Below are 21338 nucleotides of genomic sequence, written 5' to 3' on the forward strand. Positions count from 1 at the left end.
AAAATTTTGCAGCTTACTGTGATCCACACAGTCAAAGGTTTTAGCATAGTCAATGAAGCAGAAGTAAATGTTTTTCTGGAATCCCCTTGCTTATTCTGTTACAACAGATGTTGGCAATTTGATCTCTGTTTCCTCTACCTCTTCTAAATCCAACTTGTACATCTGGAAGTTCTCAGTTTGCATACTGTTGAATCCTAGCTTGAAGGATTTTGAGCATTACCTCGCTAGCATGTGAAAAGAGCACAACTGTACAGTAGTTGAACTTCTCTGGCATTTCCTTTCTTTGGGATTGGAATGAAAAATTGCCTTTTCCAGTCCTGTGACCACGGCTGAGTTTTCCAAATTTGCTGGCATAATGAGTGCAGCACTTTAACAGCATTATTTGAAATATCTCAGCTGGAATTCCATCATCTCCACTAGCTTTGTTCCTCATAATGCTTCCTAAGTCTCACTTGACTTCACACTCCAGGATGTCTGGCTCCACATCACGGTAATATAGGTCATTAAGATCTTTTTTGTATAGTTCTTCTGTGTATTCATACCACCTCTTCTTAATTGCTTCAGTTTCTGTTACTTCCTTGCTGCTTCTGTCCTATACTGCACCCATTTTTCATGAAATGTTCCCTTCGTATCTCTACCTATTTATAATAGCATTTAATACACAGAATTGTCTGTTTCATTTGTTTTCTTCAATGCATAGTAAGCATGATGAACATCATCAATGAGAAATTTTTGGAGAGTAAAGATAAATGTAAAGATAGATTTAATAGTGTTTTAGAAGTAAATCATTATTATCAGAGTTATTTACTTCTTTCAAAATAAAACCAAAGTACCAGAGCAAGGAAAAATCAAAGGCTTCCAATAGTGTAAAGTGTACTACATAATAGGGCTGGAATATATAGGGATGGAATATCTAAAACTATACTTAGCCATAGGACTGCAGCACTCATATCTCCTTTCAAGAAAAAACCTGCTTCAAGGAATGTACTTCACTGACAGCTTTTAGCTATTACTGTTTTACCTTCCAATGCAACTTTCAGAGGCCAATTCTCACATGGCTGCTCTCAGCAAATGACTGAAAACAGTGGATGTTTTCAGAGTCAGAACATTCCTGCCCAATGTGGAATATCTGTAATGGACAATCTTGACTGTGGAGCTCCTCCCATCAAATGAGTTGAGACTTTCTCACTGCAGCACTGCAGTCTGAGGCTCCTCCAGTTCCCTCTCATTCCTGCTCTTTCAGAGGAACTGCACTGGAATTTTGTAATAAAGGCTTTCCCTACCTACTACTGCTCCACCCTCTTTGCGGATAGTTCCTGAGAAATATACAATTCTTTCTTGCTGCCTACTTCACAGAGTATCAGAACCAACCCCAAAGCTGGTTTTAAACATGAAAGTATGTGATCAAAATACTTAACAGGAGTACTATAGTTTAAGGATTACCACCAAAAATTGAGTGATCAAGTAGCAAATTTGTCTCAGACACAAAATCACCTCCCCAACTCCCATTATAATGATGTTATGGTAGAATGTACTAAAGTATAGGTCATTTATTGTCTGGGAAAAGTGATATTGTTAAGCTAGGGAAAAAAATTTTTTTTAATTTAATAATAATATCCATGTAAGAATATTCATGCTTCTAAACTAGTAGCGATATAAAACTGATCAATATTCCTGACTTTTGCCAAGTCAGCTTAGATAATAAATCATGTAATTACATATTCTCATTTTTTGCCTCACCTTTCCCTGTAGCCTATACGCCTAAAATGAGGAGGAAAAACAAATAGTGTCGATAGAGACTGTATTCTTAATTTTTTAACCCTGTACCTATTGCCTTCCCACTCTATAATTTTGCCTCACTGGGAACAGTAAATATTTATGGATTTAAGTTTGCAAAGAAAAGATTCTCAATTCACTTAGTTGTTTCTTCACTGCTTTCTTGACTTGATTTTTCCTCTCCCACACAATTCACACTTCATACACTGTACTATATTATTACTCTGGTACAATGTATGCTGGCAATTTGATCTCTGGTTATAATCTTATTGGAGAAGGAAATGGCAACTGACTCCAGTATTCTTGCCTAGAAAATTCCATGAACAGAGGAGCTTGGTAGGCTATAGTCCATGGGGTCACAAACAGTCGGACACAACTGAGCAACTATGCACTATAATCTTATTATTCTCAGACATTATATTCTCATCACTTTCTAATCCACTATTTGTCTAGCTCTATGTAAATTAGCTAATGTACACATGACATAAAAAACTTTGTTCGCCATTTTGGCCAAAACAGGACTAAAAACCTGGAGCTAATATCTCCAGAAAATAGATTCACCTTAAATAAATAGCTTCTCTTCCTTTTAGACAAGAACTGCATTATTTCTAGACAAAAAGGATCCCAAGCAGCAGCTCTACAGGTAGAAATCAAAAGCGATCCTACAGTGAAGCCCTAGATAGGATAAGCTGTTATTAAGTGGTTTGTGAAGACTGAAAAATACCAGTTACACGTTGTGCCTTCTACTAAAAAAGTTTGTCTCCAGAGTTCTATATAGAATAATTTTAGGTGTTAAAACTCCAAATGAAATTCTTGAGTTTATATTCACACTATCTTGAAATTCCCATATTTTTCAAATACCAACTCATTACTTCTCAAAATTCTAACTGGGATTAGCAATTAAGAGCATGTTATATTATTTGGTCTTTAATATGATATTGATGCTGAACAGATATAATCAATTATAATAATGGTATCAATAATTTAATGAACACCTATAATCTCAAATTAGAAAAAATATTGTCAGAACCACATAGTCAATACTCATAAGACCAACTGTTCAATTTCCCAATTACTCTGTTCTGCATCTCCTGATATTTGACCCTTGGGAAAAGCCAATGTTCATGAAAGATCTAATTTCTATAAAGAGCCAATAATGGAAGAGATATTAGTCACTAATAACCATGGTAGAAACTGTTTAAATCTTATATGTCTTTACTAATAATGATGACTCGAAAATGGAGTCAATCTACTTGTGTCTCTCAATTCTTTGAAGCTGCTGAAAGAGAAATGTGAGCCTGTGCAGGTAGGGGAGAACTCACTCTTAAACTCATCAGCATCTGTTTCCATAATTATCACTTCCTTTTTCACTCTCCACAATTTACCTCTCTTTTTGTTGCCCTTGTCCTTTGTTAATTCACCTTATTTCCTTATTTGAATGACTTTCACTCATGTTGTTTTGTATCCTATGGTCCTATTCTCATAGTTAATACTATCCTGTGCCATGAACATAAAATATCCTTCAAAGCTTTGTTTAAGTATACCCATTTAATTCATTCCTTACTCAAACAGTTAGTATGGTTCCAATCTGTTCCTATAAAAAGATAAGTAAACTAACATTAATACACATTGTTCACTTTATTTCCTTTCAAAATAACCATCTGGGCTTGGTGATACAGTTAAGAATTTTTGCATCTGTTACTCAATTGTCCTCTAGAATGATTGTACCTTCAGCTGAGCATGAGAAGCATTGCTTCCTCCATCTCACAGCAATGGGGGTTGTTTCATTCTGTTGAGAATAAAATGTAAAACTGAATCTAGTTTCTGAATTTGAATAGGACAAAGACCTCTTTCACCTTGCTTTAAAAACTAATTCAGAAATATTTCATTAAAATTTTATAATTTTGATATTAGATTTAAGGTTTTTAATTATCCAGAACTTACTTTGCTATAAATATGTAAGATGTAATATAAAATTTGAGGTTTCCAGTGTTGGGCTACATGTTTAACAACTATTGAATACTCTGAATGTGTTAAGTAACTCTTTACTTTTCTATATAATAGCAATGCCTTTTACCACATACTAAATTTCTTAATTTCTATCTAATTCTTTTTTTTTTTTCATGTATTTTTATTAGTTGGAGGCTAATTACTTTACAATATTGTAGTGGTTTTTGTCATACATTGACATGAATCAGCCATGGATTTACATGTATTCCCCATCCTGATCCCCTCCTCCCACCTCCCTAATTTGTATCTAATTCTTAACTGTGCCTTGTTACATTTATTTTTTCAAATTTAGTCAGATTATTGAGGTTAATTAGCATAGATTTATGATATACTTAAGTATCTTTAGAAAACATTTCTTTTCTCCCCCAAATGCCATTTTGGTATATTTTCAAAACCTGAGCTTTTAAATGAACTTTTTGATCACTTTTTAATGTTGCAAAATATCTCCACTGAACTTTTAATGAGTACTGCAATTATTTTACAGATTAGTTCAGTGACTATTTATATTTTTATAGACTGAAGCCTTTAGCATGGTTTTCTCCATTAGCACGGTTTTATCTCCATTTTGTCTGTTTCAAATATCTCAGAAAAATTTATGTTTTTTTCAATAGAATGCATACATAGTATATTTGTTTAATTTACAAATGAGATCTTCCTTATACTTTATAGGTTTTTGTTAAATTCAATATATTTGTTTAAATGATTTCACTAAAAGTTTTTATCAGAAATCAATTTTGATTATTTCTTCAGTAATATTTTGATATATTCATACCCTAAATTTTCTATATAAATATCTTCTGAAATCAAATATTGCTCATCTCCTCTCAGATATTTTGTGATACACTGTGGGATTTCAAGAATTTTCTCTTGATAGACATGAGTCTTTAAGTGGGAAAGCCATGTGATTTTATGGAACTTTAGATAAACATCTGTAATCAGACTATAAATGAGTTGGATGCAGGGAAGCATGGATCAGAGAAGTCATTCAGACAAGGTAGAAAAATATGAAGTCTAGAACAACACAAAAAAACAATAGAAATGAAGAAAAGGAAAGTGAATTGAGAAATATTTGATAGTAAAAATTATACAACTAGAGATGAAAAGTGAAGCACAAACAAGAGTGCCACACAGGTGTCTATACTGGGGACCTGGGGGAGTAGTAATAATATTTATAAAGGCATGGGGTGGATGCAATATGAGTTCAAATTTCAATGTGTTAACTTGAAGCTGCAGGTGGTCTTCCATTTGTATATGTTCCATAGAGCTCAGATAGGTTACTCTGGAGACCAGTGATAAAGCTACAGATACCGATGTGACCATGTAGATACTAGAAGACACAAGAATAAAGATCATTATGGGCTTTGATTAAGTGATTCAACATGCATTTTGGGTTCCTGATTCCTTCCTAACTTTTGTTATTTCTTTTGTATATGGGCTTTCAAGGTGCATGATTGCTTCACTCTCAGGCATAAAATTAGCATCAAACAGAGGGGAAATATGGGGTGGGAAAATCCATATGCACATGAAGATTTTTGCTTTTATTGGGAAAGATAGTTTTTATTGGTTTACATGTTGTTGAAACATTCCAGACTACAAGCTCCTCCTTACAACAATCCATGGCCAAGGAAAATGCGATTACAAAATATCTGGTTTAGAAAAACCATATAACATGCTCTTAAGCTGGAATAGGGCTATTCTCTCCTAAAACTGAGAGATTATAGTTCACTAACTGAAAAAACTTAATTTTTATTGACAAAGAATGAAAAGGTGAATGGCTTTAGAGAGGCAAAAACCTAGAGCAGAGGGCGGAGTTACAAAAGCGAGGCATAATAAACAGTACTAAATCTCACAGGGAGATTAGGGTAAACAATCATTGAAAAGTGATTATTATATGATGTGTTGAGTATCCAGAGTTCTTTTCTATAAGTAAGAAATCTGTGGGTACAAGTTTTAGCTAATGAATGAATGAAGTGTGAGAATATGCTTGCCAATGAATAGTTGGGAAAAAAAAGGAACAATAAGAAGGGGACAAAAAATCCAGAGGTTTTATTTTTGTTTTAAAGACAGTTCACTATACTAATAAATCAAGGAAAATACAAACTTGAAAGTTCATTGATGGATCCTTGGGAAATATCTAGGGTATACTTGAAGAGGCTGGCCTTTGAGAGTGCAGTGCCATTGTTTAGGGTATGCATTATGGTGCCCTATAACTATAGACAGTTCTGGCTCTTACATTTGATCCCGCTGAGACTCAGTTTCTCCATGGGTAAAATGAATCTAATGAAATAGTGCTTATCTTATGGAAGTTTAAATAGTTAAAATAAGATCATGTGCTTATTACAGTGCCTTGTATGAAGAAATCAATAAATGTTATTAATAACAACTGTATTTTTTAAACACTTATTGGTGTTTATTCTATTATAGCTAACATTTTATTTGATATATAGGCTAATGCAAGCACAATTACAGTAATGTCTTGAACAGAACATTATGAATAATCTCAATCTGAGCCTCTGAGTTCCCAGGTAAATTATACACACACATACAAATAAAAACAAACAACAACCACATACTGGGTGAAGCAAGGTGAAATACATTACATAAATAGTTTTGGCTGAAAGATCTCCATTTGACCAGTGAACAAGAAATTCAGACAAGCAGGACTACAAGTTAGTATGAGAACATTAATATCAAGGTGACAGAAATGGCTGAGACTATTCAGCTGAGAGAATATCTAGGTCAGTAGTCAAGGAAAATGTCTAGCAATTCTTGAGAGGCAAAACAAAATAATTATCTTAAAATGGAATAAGAAGGAATGCAACCCAATTATTTCCATCTGAAATATTCATTTTTATCTCTTTATATAAAAATTCTCCTGATTGTCAAAATGCTTCTGTGGTTTTTTCCTTTTTCCTTTATCCAATTAAATTATTTCACACTCAGGAAAGTGGAACCCACAGGAAACACTAGCAAGAAAATTGGAAGTCTGCCTTTGTACTACTGACTGTGATTTTTCTTTTCCTATTCTCAGGTGATTTGAGAAAGAGTTCTGCCCAAGGCAATGGATAGACAAAATGATTCTGTGGTTTCTGAGTTTGTGTTGCTAGGATTCTCTAGTTCTTGGGAAACTGCACTTTTTCTCATGTTGATATTCTCCTTGCTCTATTTAGGAATCATCCTGGGAAATCTCTTCATTCTGTTTTTGGTAATTTTGGATTCTCACTTACATTCTCCTATGTACTTCCTATTAGCCAACCTGTCACTCATTGATGTTGGCCTTTCCTCTACCACAGTCCCCAAGATGATTACAGACCTTCCAAATAAATACAAGATAATCTCTTTCAAAAGTTGTATGACACAAATATGCTTCATTCATATCATGGGAGGAGTGGAGATGGTGTTACTCATAGCCATGGCATTTGACAGGTACACAGCAATCTGCAAGCCTCTTCACTACTTGAACATCATGAATCCTAAAATATGCATTTCATTTTAATCACTGGCTGGGTAGCTGGGGTGATCCATGCTATGTCTCAATTTGCTTTTATTATAAACTTGCCCTTTTGTGGTCCTAACAAAGTAGACAGCTTTTATTGTGACTTTCCCAGGATCATAAAACTTGCATGCACAGATGGAGCCAAACTTGAGTTTATTGTTGCTGCCAACAGTGGTTTCATGACTATGGGTACCTTCTTTCTGCTAATCCTTTCCTACATCTTCATTCTGGTCACAGTCTGGAAACGTTCTTCAGGAGACTTGTCCAAGGCATTTGTCACTTTGTCAGCTCACATCACTGTGGTGGTTCTTTTTTTCACTCCATGCATGTTTCTCTATGTATGGCCTTTCCCCACATCATCAGTTGATAAATACCTGTTCATTGTTGACTTTGTTATTACCCCTATCTTGAATCCTTCCATATACACATTAAGAAACAAAGACATAAAAGTAGCTATAAAAAGATTGAACAAAGAGAGACATTATGTCAGATTTTGCTGACTAGAGCTATGTTTGGAACTCTAAAACTATCCATCTATCTGTCCTTTAGGTATCTCCACTAGGTGTCTGATATTTAACATGGCCAGATATGGACATGGCATCTACCCCACTGAACATATTCCTTCAGCTCTGTAGAGAATCAGCTCTTTGCCTTAACTACTACTGGAAAAGTGAATCCACCAAAAAAATTGGTTATTTTAGTATACAGTATCACTCTTTACTAAACCATATTTATAATTAAAAATGTATCATCTTGATAATAGAAATAATATAATGACATCTCTTCTGTTTCTCATAAGGTTTGAAAATAAGTGGCAGACTTGCTTTGATGAATGTTAGGAATCATCACATAGAATATATATAGAACTAGTATATCTACTTAGCTACTCTTTAGTGTTCCCTCAGAAGAAGACCTAAAGACAAAATTTGATTACGGGTGATTTACTTGAAGGATGAGATGGTTGGATGGCATTGCCAACTCAATGGGCATGAGTTTGAGTAAACTCCGAGAGTTGGTGATGAACAGGGAGGTTTGGTGTGCTGCAGTCCATGGGGTCTCAAACAGTCAGACACGACTGAGCGATTGAACTAAACTGATCTACTTGAAAGCTTATTTTTAGAAACATCATTATTTAGCAAAGTGAGACAAGTGAAGAATGTAAATGTAGCTGGGGTGTAATCTTACTGTAACCCTCTGGGGGACTCTATAAAGTCTGAGATTTAGAAATGTCCCAGGTAAGGAAAGGAAGCCAGAGTACTTCTTTAAATCACCTTTAGAGAGTACATTAACTCCCTGGCATACCCAGCCTTTCCCACACAGGATACTGTATATGTGAGGAAGCTAGAGACAAGTCATCAGTTATACTTTCAGTTGCTGGCAGTGGGAAACCATATCCTTGTTTGAAAACAATAAATGTCCAGGCATAGTCCACTTTAGTTCCTACTTAACTCTACTTCATCCTGTCATAGACTCTTCAAAGTGGTGGTTTTCAATTTCACAAAAGAAAGGCTCTAAACAGGAAAGACAGGATGTAGCTGCATTGTTGCTCCTCACTGATATTTTCTTCTACTACCCATTTAAATCCCCCTCATCCTTAGGCACTTCTTCTGATGATCCATGTTGCTTACCCAGTGAGATGACCCAGTTAATTTATGAGCATTTGAACTGCTGGTTAAAATGTTCTCGCCAGCCTATTGTTGCTACAATTGCACTTTTACAGGTACCATCAACCATGGAGCCAACCATGGAGCCTAGAAGGACCTCTCATTTTAGAAATATTCTTCACTGTATCACCCATTAAGAAGCAGCAACCCTATCTTTATCCAACATGGGATAAAAATGAGATTACTCAGCCTTCTGACTGTTGTTCTTCTAACATGAGGAAACTCAAATGACAGAAAAGCAGCTAAAAATTGTTTATTAGAGTCCATACTATGTCTCATCAAAAAAGCATTCTCCCCACTTCAGCAGATCCTAAGATTTCAGGAATAGAAAATACAAACTGCACAAGAAGTTCACTGAAATTCATGATAAGAAATACTACTGTTTTCTCTGTCCCTTTGTTTTATAGGGGAAAATCCCCTGTAGAAGAGCAAGGCAACCCACTCTAGTATTCTTACCTGGAGAACTCCATGGACAGAGGAGCCTGGCAGACTACAGTCTGTGAGGTCACAAAGAGTCGGACGTGACTGCATGACTAACACTTGTTTTACAGAGTTGTGCATTTAATGTGCTTCCCAGGTGACTCAGTAGTAAAGAATCTGCCTGTCAATACAGGAGTTATGGGTTTTTTTGATCCCTAGATCAGGAAGATCCCCTGGCGTAGGACTTGGCAACCCACTCCACAATTCTTGCATGGAGAATCTCTTGGATGGAGGAGCCTGGCAGGCTACAGTCCATGGGGTTGCAAAGAGTTGGACACGACTGAGCACACATACACATATTTTATCTGTAGGGGCCATAGCACTTATCTACAGACAGTTCAAAGAATATTATTTTGAAGCACAGACCCCAACTTTGCAGTGTATCATCTTCAAGCTAGTGCATCAGTTGTAATTTTAACAGACTGCCAATGTGCTATCGAATCTCAGTTGTGCAGTATATGATAAGTTGAATTGGTTCCCTAGTTGTGTTTGCTTCTGTGAATTTTCTTTACTATAAAGTGAGCAATCTCAGCCTAAGGAAATATTGTGCATGATTTCGTGTAGAAAATCAGGCACTGAATACTTGGCTAGTTGTGCGGGCCAAAGCACTAAAAATGGGAAAGATAATCTATACTCAGAATTATTTATTAATGCCAGGAAGGAAATATTTCTCTCTTCCATTTTAGAAGGGGTTAAATGTTAATAACTACCTTCAAGTGATCGATTTCCATCCTCAAAAGATGGTATCATTTGAAGAGCCCATCTGTGCTGCCAACAGGCCAAACATTCTACAGAGGCAGACGCTAGAAAAAGCTTGTGTAACAGACCTACTCCATAGTTCTTCTCTACAGGTGAACCCATTGTGCAAAAATTAGGTTGACTGAAAAGAGATTAACAATCATGTATCCTTTCAATTACCTAGCTAAACACTTTAACAAAGGTAATGCTTGCTTAAATTCTCATTGCACAAATTAGTTGTGTGATTCCTATCACCTGACTGCAACCTGACACATCCCACTCCAATTTATAAGGTTGAGACAAAAGGTTTGAGTGTCAAGCCAAACACACAAGAATCAGAGTTTTTACAGTTTTACAGTTTCAAACTTTTGTAATAATTCAAAGGATTCAGGTAACTGGAAGACACGAAGTGAAGCAGGAGTCTGAGACTGCCAACGTAACTTGCCCAGGTTCTTTCTTCTTGCAATAGGATGCTCTCTGACCCAGATATAAAATGTGATCTCCAGTGATGCATTAAGAATATCACTTACAAAAAGTCATGAAATCTATTTTGGTCATGAAAACTCTCCCTACTATATTCCAGTAATTACAGAGCAACATTAATATTTTTCTGTAGGTCATGTACCCCATGGAACCTAAATTCCATGTTAATTTACCAAGAGCAAACTAGAAGGATAAGATATATCCTGCTATTATAATAACATTCCATTATCCATACTCTAATAAATATCACTAGGAAGAGAGCCACTAAGTAGGTATTCATGAAGATTTGACCAGATCATTTCTTCCTGTTATTCTCATTCAGTCTCTCCCAACCCATCATCCTACCTCTCTATGCCTCTCTGTTTCTACCTCTGTGACTCCTTTCTCCACCCACACACTCTCTCTTCCCACTTCCACCATCCCTCTTTCTCTTGGTTACCATGAAACAGCAGATGAGTTACAGACCCATTATCAATCCTTTCCTTTCAATAACCATAATATTTTTAAAGGTCAGTAACTTTACGAGAAAGGGAAATTACAACCCAATTTGTGTATCTCTTCAATACAGACACAAAACTCTGAAAAGTAATAGCAAACTAAAGCCACTGATATATAAGTAGGGTGAAACACCAGGTTAAGTCAAATTTACTCACAAGAGTTTAAGATTGTTGGAAATCAATCAAAGGAATTCACCATGTTAAGGATACAAGGGGGAAAAAATCATACAAGCAACAGAGTAGATATAGAAAAAGTATTTGATAAAAACAAATATCCATTCTCAATAAATTTCATAGCAAAAGCTGTAGCATATTAAGCATAGAAGGTATACTGGGTTGAATAGTGTTCCCAAAAAATTCACATTCACCAAAACCTCAATTTGCCCTTATCTGGAGATTAAACCATGTAGATATAATTAAGGTACAGCTCTAGATGAGGTCATCCTGAACTAGAGTGGACCTGGAAGTCAAATGAGTGACCTCAAAGGTAGGGACACAGAGAAGAGGCAGAGATTAGAATTATGCCTCCACAAGCCAAGGAATGTCAGGAATCACCAGAAGCTGGAGGCGGCAAAGAAAAATTATTTCCTAGAATCTTCAAAGGGAGCATGGCTCCATCAGCACCTTGATTTTGGATGTCTGTCCTCCAGAACTTTGAAAGAACTTAATTCCTGAGCTTCCCTGGTGGCTTAGTGGTAAAGAATCCGGCTGCCAATGCAGGAGACACAGTTCCATCCCCAATCCAGGAAGATCCCACATGCTGTGGAGCAACTAAGCCCAGACACCACAACTACTGAGCCTGTGCCCCACTGCCTGGGACGTGCAACTACCGAGCCCATGTGCAACAACTACTGAAGCCTGCGTGCCCTAGAGCCCATACTCCACAACAAGGGAAGGAACTGCAGTGAGAAGCCCATGCGGTGCAACTAGAGACTAACTCCCATCACTGCAACTAGAGAAAAGCCCAGCAACAAAGACCCAGCATAGCCAAAAACAAATAAATAGTTTTTTTTTTTAATGTTCCAGGAAAATCAAGAAAAATTAAAAATTTAAAATAATAAATTCCTGAATAAATAAATTTTTTTAAGCCACCAAGTTTGTGGTATTTTGTACAGCAGCCCTAGGAAACTAACTCTGGGTATTTAAGTTAAAACTACAGTATATATTGCAGATAACATGAAATATTAAGAGCTTTCCTCCAAGATCAAAAATATATCCACATTCTTGCTATGACTACTTCTATTTTACATTTTAATGAGGGTTTTATGAGTAAAATAAGGTAAGAATACTAAACAAAATGTATAAATATTTAAAGTTATAAATAAAACTGACATTCTTCCTAGACAACATTGTCATGAACAAGTTAGTTATCTTTCTCATAGGCTCACATAGCCTCTTCATAATAGCACTGAGAACCCTACAGCCTGTTTTATTTGAAGAAGGAAATGGCAACCCACTCCAATATTCTTGCATGTAGAATTCCATGGACAGAGGAGCTTGGTGGGCTATAGCCCATGGGTTCACAAAGACTTGGACACAACTGAGTGACTAACACTTTCATTTTTAGGCAGGGAACCAACTGGTGTAAGACAAGGTATCTCAACCTCAGCATCATTAATATTAATATTGATGCATTTAAGTCTCTGAGAAACTGTTCTATATGCTGTGCAATTTAAAGCAGTATCCCTGCCAGTAGCAGCAAATCTTCCTCCCGAGTTTTGATAACCCAGAATACCTCCATACAGTGCCAAATGTCACCTAGAGACAAAATAGTGAGTTGAGAATCACTGTTTTAAGGGGTGTCACGGGAATTTTACTCAGTTCATTTTTATGGAGTTTAGATCACGTACAAACTGGTCTAGCAAAAAAGCAAATCTAACCACTGAAAATTATAAGATAATGATGAAAGACTGAAGATGACACAAATAAATTGAGAGGTATTCTGTGCTCATGCATTGAAACAATTAGTACTATCAAAATATCCATACTACTCAAAGCATGTATAGATTCAACACAATCTCTATCAAACTCTAATGGTATTATTTACAGAAATAGAATAAACAAATATAAAATTGGTATGGAACTTCCCCCATAAGAAACAAATAGCCAGAGGAATCTTGATAAAGAACAAAGCTGGAGGCATCATGCTCCCTGATTTCAAAATCTATTACAAACCTACAGTCATCAAAACAGTTATTGTATGAATGCAAAAATAGATGCATTGATCAATGGAACAAATTAGAGAGCCCAGAAATAAACCCACACATAACCATTCAATTAGTATATGACAAAACAGCCAATAACACTTAAAGAGAAAAGGACAGTTTTTTCAATAAATGGTGTTGAAAAATTTGGATAGACACATGCAAAAGAAAGAAACCGAATCACTACCTCACTTCAGTTCAGTCACTCAGTTGTGTCCAGCCCTCTGCAACCCCGTGGACTGCAGCACACCAGGCCTCCCTATCCATCACCAACACCCGGAGAATGCTCAAACTCGTGTCCATGGTCAGTGATACCATCCAACAATCTCATCCTCTGTCATCCCCTTCTCGTTCTGCCTTCAATCTTTCCCAGCATCAGGGTCATTTCAAATGAGCCAGTTCTTGGCATCAGATGGCCAAAGTATTGGAATTTCAGCTTCAGCATCAGTCCTTCCAACGAATACTCAGGACTGATTTCCTTTAGGATGGACTGGTTGGATCTCCTTGCAGTCCAAGTGACTCTCAAGAGTCTTCTCCAACACCACAGTTCAAAAGCATCAATTCTTCGGGGCTCACCTTTCTTTACAGTCAAACTCTCACATCCATACATGACTACTGGAAAAATGATAGTTTTGACTAGATGGACCTTTGACAAACTAATGTCTCTGCTTTTTAATATGCTGTCTAGGTAGGTCATAGTTTTTCTTTCAAGGAGTAAGTGTCTTTTAATTTCATGACTGCAGTCACCATCTGCAGCAATTTTGGAGCCCCAAAATAAAATCTGTCACTGTTTCCACTGTTTTCCCATCTATTTGCCATGAAGGTGATGGGACCAGATGCCATGATCTTAGTTTTCTGAATGTTGAGTTGTAAGCCAACTTTTTCACTCTCCTCTTTCACTTTCATCAAGAGGCTCTTTAGTTCCTCTTCACTTTCTGCCATAAGGGTGGTGTCATCTGCATATCTGAGGTTATTGATATTTCTCCCAGCAATCTTGATTCCAGCTTGTACTTCATCCAGTCCAGCATTTCTCATGATGTACTCTGCATATAAGTTAAATAAGCAGGGTGACAATATACAGCCTTGACGTACTCCTTTTCCTATTTGGAACCAGTCTGTTGTTCCATGTCCAGGTCTAGCTGTTGCTTCTTGACCTGCATACAGATTTCTCAGGAGGCAGGTCAGGTGGTCTGGTATTCCCATCTCTTTCAGAATTTTCCACAGTTTGTTGCTATCTACACAGTCAAAGGCTTTGGCATAGTCAATAAAGCAGAAATAGATGTTTTTCTCGAACTCTTGCTTTTTTGATGATCCAGGGGATGTTGGCAATTTGATCTCTGGTTCCTCTGTCCTTTCTAAATCGAGCTTGAACATCTGAAAGCTCATGGTTCACATATTGTTGAAGCCTGGTGTGGAGAATTTTGAGCATTACTTTGCTAGCGCATGAGATGAGTACAACTGTGCAGTAGTTTGAGCATTCTTTGGCATTGCCTTTCTTTGGAATTGGAATGAAAATTGAGCTTTTCCAGTCCTGTGGCCACTGCTGAGTTTTCCAAATTTGCTGGCATGTTGAGTGCAGCACTTTCGCAGCATCATTTTTCAGGATTTGAAATAGCCCATTACCTCCACTAGCTTTGTTCGCAGTGATGCTTCCTAAAGCCCATTTGACTTCACATTCCAGGATGTCCGGCTCTAGGTGAGCAATCACACAATCGTGATTATCTGGGTTGTGAAGATCTTTTTTGTACAGTTCTTCTGTGTATTCTTGCTGCCTGTTCTTAATATCTGTGCTTCTGTTAGGTCCATACCATTTCTGTCCTTTATTGTGCCCTTCTTTGCATGAAAATTTTCCTTGGTATCTCTAATTTTCTTGAATCGATTTCTAGTCTTTCCCATTCTATTGTTTTCCTCCATTTCCTTGCACTGATCACTGAGGAAATCTTCCTTATCTCTCCTTGCTAATCTTTGGAACTCTGCATTCAAATGGGTATATCTCTCCTTTTCTCCTTTGCCTTTAGCACTACCTACACCATATTAAAAAGTTAAGGCAAGAACTTCCCTGGTGGTCCAGTGGTTAAGAATCTGCCTGCCACTGATTCACATTGATGTTTGGCAGAAATCAACACAATACTATAAAGCAATTATCCCTCAACTAAAAATAAATAAATTTTTAAAAAAAGAAAGAAAAAAAGAATATGCCTGCCAATGTTGGTGACACAGGTTCAATCCCTGGTCTGGGAAGATCCCACATGCCACTGGGCAACTAAGCCCATGTGCCACAAGTATTGAGACCCATGCACCCTAGAACTTGTGCTCCACAATGAGAGGCCACCACAGTGAGCTCACACACTACAACTACCGAGTAGTCCCCACTTGCCACCACTAGAGAAAGTCCATGAGCAGCAACGAAGACCAAGTGCAGCCAAAAAAAAAAAAATGTAAAGCAAAATGAATTAAAGACTTACATATACGAATAAAACTTCTAGAAGAAAACATAGGGAAGAAGTTCCTTGACTTTGATCTTGGCAGCAATTTCCTGGATATGACACTGAAACGACAAGCAGAAAAACAATAATTAGCAGGTATTACTGCATCAAACAAAAAGCTTCAGCACAGCCAAGGAAATCATCAACAGAATAAAAAGGCAACCTACTGAATCTGAATAGGAGAAAATATTTGCCATTCATATATCTGATAAGGGGTTAATATCCAAAATACATACAGAACTCATACAACTTAATATCAAAAAATATAATCCAACTAAAAATAGGCAAATATCAGAATAGACATTTTTCCAAAGAAGACATACAGATTGCCAACAAATACATAAAAAGACACTTGACATTACTAATCATCAGGAAAATGCAAATCAAAATCACAATGCAATATCACCTCATACCTGTTAGAATGGCTATCATCTAAAGAAATATCAAGTGTTGGCAAGGATGTGAAAATAGAGAATCTTTGTGCATTCTTGGTGGGAATGTAAATTGTTGCAGCCACTCACTGAAAAAACGGTATGGAGTTTACTAAAAAAGGTAAAATAAAACTATGATACAATCCATAAATTTCATTTCCATTTATCTGAAGAATACAAAAACACTATCTCAAAAAGATACATTCACTGTGACATTATTTACAATAGCCAAAATATAGAAACACCCTAAGTGTCCATTGATGGGTGAATAAGTAAACTGTGAGATTAGACAGATATACCTGTAGATACATAGAGGTATATAACGAAATATTATTTATCCATTAAAATAGAGTGAAATCTTGCAATTTGTGACAACATGGATGGACCTTGAAGACATTATTCTCAGTTAAATAAATCAAAGAAGGGCAAATATCATATTACCTAAATTATATGAAAAACCTAAAAAATCAAACAAATAATCCAAGCTCATGAATAAAAAGAACAGATTTCTTGTTGCCTTAGTAAGGGTTGATGGAGTGGGAAAATAGGTGAAGGGAGTCTAAAAGAACTAACTTATAATTCAAAAATAAACAAGTCATGGAGATACAATGTTCAGCATGGTGACTATAGTTAATAACTATACTGTATATTTGAAAGTCACTGAGAGTTATCCAGATGTTCAAGCTGGTTTTAGAAAAGGCAGAGGAACCAGAGATCAAATTTCCAACATCTGCTGGATCATAGAAAAAGCAAGAGAGTTCCAGAAAAACATCTATTTCTGCTTTATTGACTATGCCAAAGCTTTCGACTGTGTGGATCACAATAAACTGTGGACAATTCTGAAAGAGATGGGAATACCAGACCACCTGACCTGCCTTTTGAGAAACCTGTATGCAGGTCAGGAAGCAACAGTTAGAACTGGACATGGAACAACAGACTGGTTCCAAATAGGAAAAGGAGTACGTCAAGGCTGTATATTGTCACCCTGCTTATTTAACTTATATGCAGAGTACATCATGAGAAATGCTGGACTGGATGAAGTACAAGCTGGAATCAAGATTGCTGGGAGAAATATCAATAACCTCAGATATGCAGATGACACCACCCTTATGGCAGAAAGTGAAGAGGAACTAAAGAGCCTCTTGATGAAAGTGAAAGAGGAGAGTGAAAAAGTTGGCTTACAACTCAACATTCAGAAAACTAAGATCATGGCATCTGGTCCCATCACCTCATGGGAAATAGACAGTGGAAACAGTGTCAGACTTTATTTTGGGGGATGCCAAAATCACTGCAGATGGTGACTGCAGCCATGAAATTAAAAGACACTTACTCCTTGGAAGGAAAGTTATGACCAACCTAGATAGCATATTAAAAAGCAGAGGCATTACTTTGCCAACAAAGGTCCTTCTGGTCAAGGCTATGGTTTTTCCAGTGGTCATGTATGGATGTGAGAGTTGGACTGTGAAGAAGGCTGAGTGCCGAAAAAGTGATGCTTTTGAACTGTGGTGTTGGAGAAGACTCTTGAGAGTCCCTTGGACTGCAAGGAGATCCAATCAGTCCATCCTAAAGGAGATCAGTCCTGGGTGTTCATTGGAAAGACTGATGCTGAAGCTGAAATTCCAATCCTTTGGCCACCTCATGTGAAGAGTTGACTCATTGGAAAAGACCCTGATGCTGGGAGGGATTGGGGGCAGGAGGAGAAGGGGATGACAGAGGATGAGATGGCTGGATGGCATCACCGACTCGATGGGCATGAGTTTGAGTAAACTCCGGAAGTCGGTGATGGACAGGGAGGCCTGGCATGCTGCAAAGAGTCATGGGGTTGCAAAGAGTCGGACACGACTGAGTGACTGAACTGAACTGAACTGAAGAGAGTTATCTCCAAAGTTACTATCATAAAAAAAAAATTTTTCATAACTACATATAGTGACAGATGTTAATTAGATATATTGTAGTGATCATTTCACAATGTATACAAATATTGAATTATTTTGTAAACCTGAGATTAATACATATAATGTTGTATGTCTATTTAAGGAGATGCTGTTAAGAAAATGAATAGACAAACCACTGAGAACATACACACACATAAACATACCAAGAAATAACATATAGAATATGTATATAATTTCTAATATATAAATTGAACTCATATTTCAAAAAGGCACAAATATATAAATAACTTAAACAATAAAAAGGCAAACATCCCTTAAAAGGTAGATTTCTTACAAAGCTAAACATAGTCTTACCATATTTCCAGCAATGGCACTGTTTGGTATTTACTGAAATGAACTGGAAATTTATATCCAAACAAAAATCTGCATATGAATGTTTATAGCAGTATTATTCATAATTGACAAAACTTGGAATCAACCAAATGCCCTTCCATAAATGAGTGATATATACAGACAATGTAATATTATTTAGCAATAAAAAGAAATGGGCTATCAAACCATGAAAAGAATGGTAGAACTTTAAATGCATATTGCTAAACCAATCTGAAATGGCTATAAACTATATGATTTCAACTATATGACTCTTTGGAAAAGACAAGGCTGGAGATGGTAAAACAGATTAATGGTTGCCAAGGGAAGGTTAGGGGCTAAGAATAAATCAATTGAGCATTGAAGATTGTTTGTGAGTGAAACTTCTGCATGATTATATGGTGATGGATACATGTCATTATATCCTTCTCAACATAGAATGTACAACACAAAGAATGTAGTGTAATGTAAACTGTCAGTCAGTCAGTCAGTTCAGTTGCTCAGTCGTGTCCAACTCTTTGCAATCCCAAGGCCTGCAGCATGCCAGGCCTCCCTGTCCACCACCAACTCCCAGAGAATGCTCAAACTCATGTCCATGGAGTGATGCCATCCAACCATCTCATCCTCTGTCGTCCCCTTCTCCCGTCCTCAAACTTTCCCAGCATCATGGGCTTTTCCAATGAGTCTGTTTTTCACAACAGGTAGCCAAAGTACTGGAGTTTCAGCCTCAGCATCAGTTGTTCCAATGAATATTCAGGACTGATTTCCTTTAGACTGGACAGTGGGATCTCCTTGCAGTACAAGGGACTCTCAAGAGTCTTCTCCAACACCACAGTTCAAAAGCATCAATTCTTCGGCGCTCAGTGTTCTTCACAGTCCAACTCTCACATCCATACATGACCACTGCAAAAACCACAGCCTTGACTACACAGACCTTTGTTGGCAAAGTAATGGCTCAGCTTTTTAGTATGCTGTCTTAGTTGGTCATAATTTTCTTCCAAGGAGCAAACGTCTTTTAATTTCATGGCTGCAATCAGCATCTGCAGTGATTTTGGAGCCCAAAAAATAAAGTCTGTCACTGTTTCCACTATTTCCCCATCTATCTGTCATGAAGTGCTGGGACAGGATGCCATGACCTTCATTTTCTGAATGTTGAGTTTTAAGCCAACTGTAGACTTTAGTTAATAATAATGTATCACTATTGGTTCATCAGTTGTAGCAAATACACCACTCTATGGCAAGATGTAAATAAATGTAAGAGGACTTTGGGGAGGGCATGTGAGGAGGAATATGGGGATTCTATGCATAATTTTTTGTAAATCTAAAACTGTGCTAAAAACGAAAGTTTATTCACTTAAAAAATACCGATTGAGGTTTTCCAGTCTAATTTGGCACTATTTTGAAACTCCCCTAATTTGCTCAAACATCAATTCACTATTTCTCAAAATTCCAAGTGTGACAAGTGGCAAAGAGTGAAGATGATGGTTCTCAAACTTATATTGGTGACAAAAAGTCATTTATATAACATGCAATAGCTCAATGAACATCCAAAGCAAACCTAAAATTCTCTAATCTTTGCGAAAAAAGAATCTATTTTCCTAGTAAAAAGTTACTGCTCAATATCATATTGAATTTTTTGATTTCTCAGTAACTCTTCTGCAAATTGTAATAATTTACCCTTGGGAAAACCAATGTGCACAGAAGATCTGGTTTCCACTAGAAGAAATTATGGACAATATCCAGTTCCGCTAATTGACTTCCTTTCTAATGGTATGAACTATTTTTAACTCTCTGTATTAAGAAGTGAAGAAATGGTGGCAATTCAAAAAGACTATTAACTTCCTGTGTGCTTCAGTCTCTTGCAGCTGCCGCTGAGTGGAGTGTGCAACTGAGCAGGTACCTAGAAAATCTGTTCTCCAAAGCCTAGCAACTGGTTCCAGTTTACTTCCAAATCTTCCTTCCTCTATCTCCCGTTTCATTTTGAATGATTTTCACTCACATTTTTTAACATCCTCCTGGTCTCATTTTCATTATTTCAATTGTATTGTGAGGTAAATTTATCTTCAAAGAGCACTTATCTTTATTAAATTGATCTGTGAAGGGGCTTTAATTTTCCATTCTTTTTCTCTCCAAAATTAGATTCATGGAAATAAAAATTTATGTCTTAGCTATTTCATTCCAACAGACCACAATATGGCAGAGCAAAGCTATCTTTATTTTTGGAAAGAATTGAATATCAAGTCTTAAAAGTCATTAAAATTACTAAAAAAATAAAAGTTTATTGAGTACTCATTATGTGCCAGAGTATGCTCTGATGTTTTCCATTTATTACTTCACTTAATCCTCACAACAACACTATAAGGTAAGTACTATTATCATCCTTATTTTACAGATGAGGAAACTAAGGAAAAGAGAAATGAAGTAACTCACCCAAGGACAACCTAACTAATAAATCAAGGAGATGGAGATTTGAACCCAGGTAGTCTGGTCCAAGAATCCATGCTCTTAGTTATGACATTATACTATTTATGAAATTGTTCTTATATTATTTTTCCTATTGCTTTCACTAATTTCAAATTTTTCTTAGAAATTAGAAAATCCATTAGCATTTCTTGTAAAATATAGAAAGAAGAGGTAATATTTAGGGAAAATATAAAATCATCTGAAACCCTACTAAAGATCTTGAAGTAGATAGTCTAAATATTTCCATACTCATGTACTTTATATGCAGTGTTTTGTACTCTATAATCTCTTTTAACTTAATGACAAATTATGTATTTGGGTTAGTTTATCTGAACTTCTAATTTAT

General features: G+C 36.5%; 1 pseudogene; it reads left to right on the forward strand.

The window, feature by feature from the left end:
* The first annotated feature begins 6743 nt into the window (after window positions 1-6743).
* LOC110147369 (olfactory receptor 4F21-like) lies at window positions 6744-7782 on the forward strand (annotated as a pseudogene).
* Window positions 7783-21338: the final 13556 nt, after the last annotated feature.

This window comes from Odocoileus virginianus, chromosome 6 (assembly GCF_023699985.2).
Source record: "Odocoileus virginianus isolate 20LAN1187 ecotype Illinois chromosome 6, Ovbor_1.2, whole genome shotgun sequence".
Taxonomy (NCBI): domain Eukaryota; kingdom Metazoa; phylum Chordata; class Mammalia; order Artiodactyla; family Cervidae; genus Odocoileus; species Odocoileus virginianus.